The 7,748-nt window shown below is 42.1% G+C and overlaps 1 protein-coding gene across 6 annotated transcripts in view; it reads right to left on the reverse strand.

Annotated features, from left to right (window-relative positions):
• Positions 1-1,371, reverse strand: part of gabra1 (gamma-aminobutyric acid type A receptor subunit alpha1) — a 43,401-nt gene extending 42,030 nt beyond the window's left edge. For 2 of the 6 annotated variants that reach the window (XM_054754665.1, XM_054754664.1), the window contains exons 1-2: positions 1,172-1,371; positions 724-785 (exon numbers count right to left, since the gene is read on the reverse strand). The gene's annotated coding sequence lies outside the window, so the exon portion shown is untranslated. Of the gene's footprint in view, positions 1-723; positions 1,106-1,171 lie in introns of those variants that run through there. The other 4 variants (XM_054754667.1, XM_054754661.1, XM_054754666.1 and 1 more) reach the window with 3 other exon arrangements.
• Positions 1,372-7,748: the final 6,377 nt, after the last annotated feature.

The raw sequence follows: 7,748 nt of genomic DNA on the forward strand, positions 1-7,748 counted from the left end.
CAATGTGAAGATGCCGCACCGCAATATCAACCCCCACCGCCTCCTTCTCTCCTCTCTAAATAAAATAAGAGCATTTGCTTCCTCCTCAGTCATTAAGCTGGGATGTTGAGCATGATGATGCATGCATGCAAAAACAACATTTAGTGGCCATGCATGTCAGCCAGAGGAGCTAATAGGTGCATATATTGTGTATATATTGTATGTATATTTAGATATATAGCCAAAAAATCAAACAATATACATATTTTTTTAAATGAATACATCATTTGATTGACAGGGATTTGCAGGCTGATGCAGATTATATAAATGTCAAAATCCTGCACTTTCTAACTTGCACACACACACGCACACACACACACAAAATGACAGCCATGGTGTACCGCACTGTTATCATTATAACACGACACGTATCTACAGTCTATGGGTGCTATGGTTGGGTTGAGATTTAGCATGCAACTGGCATCACTGCAAGGCTGCTCCGTGCATGGTGATCCAGTTCGTGCGTAACGAAGCGACTGCGCGCTGTTCGGAGCGCTGTCTGTGGTGCTGAATTTGAGCTCTTTCACCCATTCATCCATCCATGCATCCATCCATCCAATAATGCAACTGATGAGCACGCTTGAAATCAATTCTACTCGCAAAAATGAGAATATCGCCTTCCACGAAACTCATCACCACACTCTCTTGCATCCCCCAAAAATCTGGACTAAATAAGACACTTACAGCAGATGGACTCGATGGATGCCTTCTAGTGCTGTATCACCAACACTTCCAACTTCTATGTGCTAAAAAGAAATGATGCAAAAAAAAGTAAATCCTGTGTGATCTCAGATCTGACGAATTCTAGCTGGAGGCTGCTGGAGAGGATACTGTATGTATGCGCAGCTCTCTCTCTTCCCCTTACTCTCCCGCGTCTCTCTCTCTCTCTCAACTCACACAAAATAAATCATTAAAAAAACGCACTCCAAACTATGGCAAAATGCGCTTCTTCGCATATGCAAAGATGCTGTTACAAGCATGCCCTGCTCTCCTCCGAAGGGCAATACCGCCCATTGCAGCACGATTTAACTTCCGCTGCTGTAATCTATTGGTTAAATATAAGAGACACACACCCTTCCACATAACATTCAAACAGGAGGATGCACAGATAGAAAAGAGTGTGTATGCTCACCAGCTTGCACTGACGTGACGAGCCGATACCCTCCTTCTGCTCTCTCTCTCACAGGCACAATTAAAATCCTCCTCCTTGCGTCGTGGAAATTAGAAATATATTTGTGTAGATATTCGGCGTGGAAATAAGGTGAACGAAGGGATGGAGCAAATGTGCCGCTGCAGCCAGCCGCGCCACTCCACACTGAGCGCGCCGAGCTGTGTGCATCTGCAAGGGAGGGAGGGGAGAGAGGGGGGGTAAAAAAAAAAAAAAAAAAAAACTGGCTCGTCGACCAACCAACCAACCAACCTACCTACCAGCCAGCCTATAATTTTTGTAGCCAAGTTAAACTACAAATGAGAGGACATTTTCATCCAGCCTCCCTCCCTGCTTCCCGTACACCACGTGATGGCATTATTATCGTTATTTGTGTCTTTTTCCCCAAATGAGTCACAATGAAACATTCCAGCTGTGTGTGATGTGTCATCCGTTTAGTTTCATCCCAGCAGGAGATGTCACTCGTGCTCGTCAGTGTGCTGCAGCGCCCCCGTCTTTTTTTTCAAGTGGAGTGATTAGTTTCATTTATGTGTTATTTTTGTGCACGCTGCTCATTGGTCAATAATAAAGATCACGCATTAGTCTCCATTGTATGTCCCGGTCCTCTTCTTCTTCTTCCCCGTCTCTATCTGATGTGGATGTGACGCTGTTCGCCTCGGCGCGCGTGCACGTGCCTTATCCACCACGTGCCCGCGTGCGCGTACCAAGTAGCTGGGGATGAGAACTCGGGATGGGAGCTCGTCCTTGTGTGTGTGTGTGTGTGTGTGTGTGTGTGTCACGTTGCATTCGCGTCCATGCCATGCGCGTGCATGTTTGGATGTCAGCATGCAACAGTGATGGTTTTTGTTTAATATTTACAGTATTTTACCTATTTATTTAACAAAATATATGTATATATTGGTAATGCACCATTCACTTAGCAAAACTACAATTATTTAAATGAGGAATGATCATTTCTCTAAAAATCATTGGTAGGTCATTATAAAACAGAATTTGAATAAAATGATAACAGACACATAAGGTGCTAAGATTTGTATTTTTCCTGGCCATGTCACACTTGTTGCCAGGTAGAGTTCACTAGGGCTCAATCATAACAGCCCGATAGGCCAATGAACCCTTATGAATGGTTCAATTAAGACCATAAACACACAAATTAGTAAAAGAAAATATATAAAAAATAAATAAAACAGCACTATCAACATTACAATGTACATTTATATAATACATATTCATTTTTCTGTTCAAATGAAACATTATAGCACGTAATTGCTGCGGGATTCTTTTTCCTAGTCACATCATAAGTTGTTGCAACCACTTGTTGCTAGGCAGAGTTCATTGGGCTCATTCATAACTGCCCCATGGACCAATTTATTAAAAAGTGGCATATAGAAGTGTGTTAGAATAGTCGACGATTCAGTTAGGCGGAGTTCGATTCAGCTATCAGCCTCGCAGTTGAATCATATGAAAATGTCATTTGATCAAGATTGTACCATTCTGAGTACATGGGGGGTGCCCGCAGCGGCTGCTGAGCATACATTTTTACAAAGAATGTGTGTTTTTTGTTATACATAGTAGCCTATTTTGATACAAAATCAGCCTATTGTCTGGCTAAAGAATTGAAAATGACTTGCGTGTTTAACTTTATACAGAAGACCTATACCAGGCGTTCATAAAATTACCCGCTGCAGTTGCACAATCCAAAGGTTGAGGTGAGCGCTAGGACGACCTTCAGCATTGACTGACTTATTTGCTCATAATGGGTACTAAAAAAAATCATCCAAAGTGTGGAAGTATTTTCAAAAGGTTAAAGATGACCCCAAGAAAGAAAGTAAAATATAGTTAGACCGTCAGTCAACTATGGCTAAAATCGAATGAATCAGATTTGACTATGAAAAGTCTTAGTTGAAGACAGCCCTATTGTGACCCAAGACAGAGAGGCATGGTTCATATAGGGCTCCATCATAACTGCCCCTTAGGTCCGTGGAAAAAACATTGCATATGTAAATCTTGCACATTTAGATGTTGTAAATGACAAAATCTGAGCCGGGAATGGGCAGGGAATTATGGAGATAATGCCCAAAACAGCACTATAGTAATTATCAAGTCAAACGTATCCATCGATATAAAAGTTTCGAATTAGTTTTGAATTAAATCGACAGACAATAAAATAGTGTCAGTGTAAATCATATAACATTGTGCGCCTGGACAGCAAGGGTAGGGAACTTATGGCTCGGGAGCCAGATGCGGCTCTTTTGAAGACTACAACTGGCTCTCAGACATGTCTTAACACAATAAAATTGATAATTATTTTTTTTTTGCTGAATTTTTAAAGTAAAACATTGCAGAAATCACAGTGTTAAAAATGACGGTCAAAATAAAAAAAACATTCTTATGCATTTTATTCCATCCATCCATTTTCCTCCGCTTATCCAGGTCGCGGGGGCAGCAGTCTCAGTAGTGAAGCCCAGATGTACCGGTCTCCGGCCACCTCCTCTAGTTCCACCGGGAGGACACCAAGGCGTTCCCAGGCCAGCTGTGAGACATAATCCCTCCAGTGTGTCCTAGGTCTGCCCTATGGCATTCTCCCGGCTGGTCTTGCTTAAAAATACACACATTTAGTTGTATTCAGTGTTAAAAAATTATTATATGGCTCTCACGGAAATACATTTTCAAATATGTGGCTTTCATGGCTCTCTTAGCCAAAACGGTTCCTGACCCCTGGTCTACAGGAACGGGATGATTTGCATAGACAACACATTGTTTGTGATTCATGTTAAAATGAAATAAGGAAATTGAAAAACAGCTTTTCGATCAACGACACTCAGATTGTTTTTCCAGGTCATGTCACATGCAGACATGGCCTCATGTTGATAGGCAAAGTTCATTGGGTTCAAACATAACCGACCCAGGCGTCCTGCTCCCATATATACTATTTGAAAGTTGAGATGGGTTTGGCGACATTGTGCCCATTGGTCGACTGTCAGCAGGAACAGGAAGTGTGAGGGTTAATAGCAAAAGTCTTTTAATAAGTGTCATTAAGGAAAAGAACCCCCAATATTCATTCAGTCATATTATGTTATATTATATGAATATTCAATTATTCATATTATATTCATTCATTCATTGATTTTCTATGCCGCTATCTTGCGCATTTGCAGAACCATCATGTCATCCTCATGTTTCCGCTATGGATCTTACGTCGTTGGTACGCACAACGTGCAGCTCGTGCGTAGTTCTTGAAACCTTCATTCAAAGCAAGGGCAGCACTTTCATTGCAAGTTTGACAATTTACGCGCGATGGATGTATGAATGAAGCGACAGCGAGCAGCCCCAAATTTCATACGTGGTATGCACGTTCGACTTACAGGTCGTATGTTCGGTGCGCGGTGATCTTACTCCTTCATAGCCACCGCAACTACGTTCTCCATGGGCAAAAAAAAAACAACACAGTGATTTGGGGAACGCCACAAATTGCACGGCCAAAAAAATCGTACATCCGGTTGTGACCTAGGTTTTAGACAATAGCGTGGCATCTGTTGCTAGGCAGAATTCACAAGGCCCGATCATTACTGCCCTCTAAGTCAGTGACATATGTGAGTGGTGCCGTACCATTTCATATTCCTGTTTTGTGGTCATCTGTTGCTAGGTGGACTTCAGGGAGCACGAGCAAACGACAAAATTGGCATATGCAAGTAGCATTTACTTGACAGGCACACAAGGGGGCACTGTACTCCTGTATGGATAAAAACCAGCAACGGGAAATCAGAAATTTGTGGTTCATACTCCTGTTTTACAAGGTCATTTGTTGCTAGGCAGAGTCCAGTGGGCTTTTCGCATATACCATGCCCACTAGACTTTGAATGACAAACCAGGGCCGTATGACTCCATGGCCCTGGACAGACACGAACAGGAATTCAGACATACGCACACTAAGGAAATGACTCCAAAAACAACACACTCAATTTTGCTCAGGAACCGCTACTCTGTATTCGATGTAAATATGATGAAAAAAGAAAACAGCTCCCTCTTGTGGAGCTTTGCCTCTCCCAACACAGCGTGCAGGAGTACTTTTCCATGCTCTGTGAGAGAACAGGAACGAGCCACCTCAGGCCAGGTGATGTGATGGAGAAGTGAAGAGAGGCGCTAAACGAAAGAAGATTGATAGCTGTAATTTGCTTGAGAGATGTGCACGTTATGAGCAAATAATCACTCCCGCTGAACAGACTTTTTTTATTTATTTTTGTAGGTAAGTGCAAGGGGATGAGGGTACCCTCTTCCTTCATACTTGCACATCCATCAAGCTATGCTGTGGATGTGCTGATAATATGTTTGGTGTCATGCAGTCTTACAGGAGGATACACACCAAATTGACATTCTCAAGCAGTATGTGGCAGCCAGCATTGCGTCATATGAAGTGTGGGGGGGAGTGGCCTGCAACCGTGGAAGTGCTGCTGTGTAGAAATGTGTGTCTTTTCCCGGTGTGCTCAGTGGTTTGTGTGATGTTTAGTTTATGTGCACATGTTGGACTCCCATGTTGTTGTTTTTTATTTTAGATTTTGTTTTGGTGTAATCAATCCATCCGTTCTCCATGCCAGATTTGGGTTGGGGCACAAAATGCACACTTTGCAATGCACTTTAGAGTTTTTAATTCACCTAAAATAAATGTTTTTGGTCATGCAAATTAGCAATGAGAAGCATATATATTAACCTGCGATAAATGGCCAAGAAAGCACGAGACTTGAGGAAGCAGGGAAAGACGGCAGGGACAACATTTTTTGTTTAAAAATAGTAATGATGATACTGATGATAGTAGTAGTAATAATAATAATAATTATTATTATATTATATGCTTTGATTGTATAGAAGAATAAGTAAACAGTGCCATTTTCATCACCTACACAGCAATGGACAGCTGATTTTACAACGTCAGAGAAAGTAAAGCCAAGCTATTTGTGAGGTCGGATTTTTTCGAGGAGGCATTTTTGTCGTGCAAATGTATTACTCTTTCGAACGCATACTGTTTTGAGAAACCAAACTCTTTACTTAAGTAACCCAAATAACTACCCGGAGCTGCGTTTTTCAACACCGAAATCCGAGCAGAGCTGGGCTCACGGGACCAAGCACGGGGTAAGTCGCTGTTGCAATACATACTGCTGATGGGGATGTCATACAACTTCATGTCAAAAAATCCGAACCTGCGTTGCAGGTGCATCTTTCCAGGGCACTGGTGTGGTGGGAGTGACAGGAAGAAAAGCTTTGACCCACTTGTGGAGAAGTTGTTTGGCACTGCCTGTTGATTTGTACGTATAAGTCTCTGGGACTCTAGACCTCAAATATAACAAAAGCCTGTTTCAGATCTATTTGTAGAATGTGAAGCTGCAAAATAGCTTTAAGCTTTGGTTAACAGCTATGATTTTAATAGAGGTGATATACACAGTAGCCTGTTTGCTGCTCTCTTGTGTGTTGTATTGTATTCCAGTCCCATCAACTCAGACATCATTTAAAATAATGTAACATAATTACACCACACACATTGCCCATACCACCAATGAATGTGCATTATTGGGATTTGGAATGATAATGAGGATTGATATGTTGGTCATGTTTGGTTTTTACGTCTCAGTAGATTGCAGATTGAAGTTGGATTTTAAAAGCTGTCGCCTCAAGGATGCCCATACTTTATTGGTTCAACCTCTCGTGGCCATTGTAAGAAGTGTTGTAGCAAGACTTGTAGCTTCTGCATTCCAAATCACAGGATGTCACTGACAAATCCATACGGTTGACATATGTTACTCCCAGAGTCTCCCGGTGGGATCATGTTCTCTCACAAAAACCAAAAAACGATGCTGCTTGTGAAATCTTGCCATACACGGCACACAAACATCACAAAAGGATGTGAAAAGCCTCTACTCGCTCTCACTTGTCAGTTTATATAACACTGATTATAACCTCGAGATTTAGCCAACCAGTGCGTAACATTAAAATCCTGCTGACCATCTGTTCAGCTGCTGAGTTGCTTGACTTGAAATACTGTCTGTCCACTGAAAAGTGTTTGTCACACCAACAATGATCATTGTGTACTTTGGGCGACCTCCGTTTGCATTGCGGGGTGGGTGGTTAATGGGTCCATGTATTAAAACTTGAGACATTTCAAATAATTTGGCATTTCAACATTTTAATTCTCATTAAAATGCACCAAAATTGAATTGGTTCTTGCCAGGCCTGTGCCATTTAACCACAGACTTCCTTGGAAATTAAAGCTATGTTAGCGAGTTACCTAACAATAAACGGGGTTAGGGATGCTCCGATTGATCTGCCACCGATAAGTACTGGCCAGTTGCCTTTCAATGCCGATCACAAAAACTAATTCCCTGTGGCTTGGACCATTGCATCCTTCAGCCTACAGAGACCCTTGTGTGCAGTGTAGTGTCCTGCTCTCGTGTCTTGGGTAGTGTCCCCCTCCACTTTTCCTTCACACTGCACAGGCGTGCTGCGGCAAACACAGCTTCAATTTGTGATACTGATGTAAAGTTTGCATCCT

Source organism: Dunckerocampus dactyliophorus, chromosome 16 (assembly GCF_027744805.1).
Source record: "Dunckerocampus dactyliophorus isolate RoL2022-P2 chromosome 16, RoL_Ddac_1.1, whole genome shotgun sequence".
Lineage (NCBI taxonomy): Eukaryota > Metazoa > Chordata > Actinopteri > Syngnathiformes > Syngnathidae > Dunckerocampus > Dunckerocampus dactyliophorus.